This window comes from Schistocerca cancellata, chromosome 2, assembly GCF_023864275.1.
Source record: "Schistocerca cancellata isolate TAMUIC-IGC-003103 chromosome 2, iqSchCanc2.1, whole genome shotgun sequence".
NCBI classification, from domain to species: domain Eukaryota; kingdom Metazoa; phylum Arthropoda; class Insecta; order Orthoptera; family Acrididae; genus Schistocerca; species Schistocerca cancellata.
Genome location: NC_064627.1, coordinates 851,941,207 through 851,942,857, shown reverse-complemented (window position 1 = coordinate 851,942,857; position 1,651 = coordinate 851,941,207). Strand labels below are relative to the sequence as shown.

General features: G+C 43.1%; 1 pseudogene; it reads right to left on the bottom strand.

Annotated features, from left to right (window-relative positions):
* Positions 1–647: 647 nt before the first annotated feature.
* On the bottom strand, positions 648–765 carry LOC126163693 (5S ribosomal RNA; annotated as a pseudogene).
* Positions 766–1,651: the final 886 nt, after the last annotated feature.

The following is a 1,651-nucleotide window of genomic DNA, read 5'->3' as shown; positions in this document are numbered from 1 at the left end:
GATTTTAATATTTCTTAAATATTATCTATGCAATTGGCGAATTTCAATCTTTGGTCATTTTCAAGCACGTATCTTAAGCTTCCAGCTCCATTTTACATTCACTGTTTTCATTCTCAAACACGTGAGGACGTGTGTCATTAGCCCTCTGGTTTTCTGATTCGTTTCATGCAACCCATCACGAATTCCTATCCTATGCCAACCTTTTCATCTTAGAGCAGCACTTGCAACCTACTTCCTAAATTATTTGAAGGATGTGTTCCGGTCTCCGTTTTTGTCCGCTGCAGCTGCCTCAAGTACCACGGAAGTTACTCCGTGATGTCTTAACAAATGTGCTACCATTCTGTTCCATCTTCTCGTCAGTGTTTTCCAAATATTGCTTTCCTCGCCGGCTCTCAGGAGCACCTTCTCATTCCTTACCTTATCTCTCTCTCTCTCTCTCTCACCGTCCGAACAGGCCATGAAGGCCCAATGGTACCGACCGGCCGCCGTGTCATCCTCAACCCACAGGCGTCACTGATGCAGGTACGGAGGGGCATGTGGTCAGCACACCGCACTCCCGGCCGTATTTCTGTTTACAAGACCGGAGCCGCTACTTCTCAGTCAAGTAGCTCCTCAGGTTGCCTCACAAGGGCTGAGTGCATCCCGCTTGCCAACAGCGCCCGGCAGACCGGATGGTCACCCATCCAAGTAGTAGCGCAGCCCAACAGCGCTTAACTTCGGTGATCTGACGGGAACCGGTGCTACCACTGCGGCAAGGTCGTTGGCCAGACTTTATCAGTCCACCTAATTTTCAACATTCACCTGTAGCACCACATCTCAAATGCTACGATTCTCTTCTGTTTCGGCTTTCCCACAGTCCATGTTTCACTACAATTCAATGCTGTGCTCGAAACGTATATTCTCAGGAATTTGTTCGTCAAATTAAGGCCTATGTTTGATATCAGTTGACTTCTCTTAGCCAGGAGTGCTCTTTTTGCCAGTGCTAGTTTGCTTTTTATGTTACTCTCAACGCAACTTGCGGATGTCTGTTTAAGGAGTAGGGCATTCAGACTATGATGTCACGGTATATTTATTCCCTCATGAAGTTTGATGTAAATATACCACTACGGTTCAAAAGGATCAATGAGGTATATAATTACAACACCAAAAGGAAAAATAATATTCATTATTCCGCATTAACGTTGTCTTTAGACACAAAGCGGGGTGCACAACGCTGCAACAAAAATTTTTGAACACTTGCCCAGTGATACAAACTGTCTGACAAACATCAAAGTAAAATATGCGAATGTAAAAACACTGTCGTGAAAAGTGATCCCTGGAACGTAGAAGTAACTAATTAACTACCAGTTTATTCCATTCAGGGGATCTTGTAATTCTTCTTCCTTTCACTGAGGATAGCAATGTCATCAGACAATCTTATAATTGATATCCTTTCATCTTGAATTTTAATTTCACTCTTGAATCTTTCTTTGATTTCTGTCCTTGATTCTTTGATGTACAGCTTGAACAGCAGGGGACAAGGATTACATTCCTGTCTTACACTCTTTTTAATCCGAGCGGTTCGTTCTTCGTCTCCCACTCTTATTTCTTGGTTCTTGTACATACTGTATATAACCCACTTTTCAATATAGCTTACCCCTATTTTTCTCAG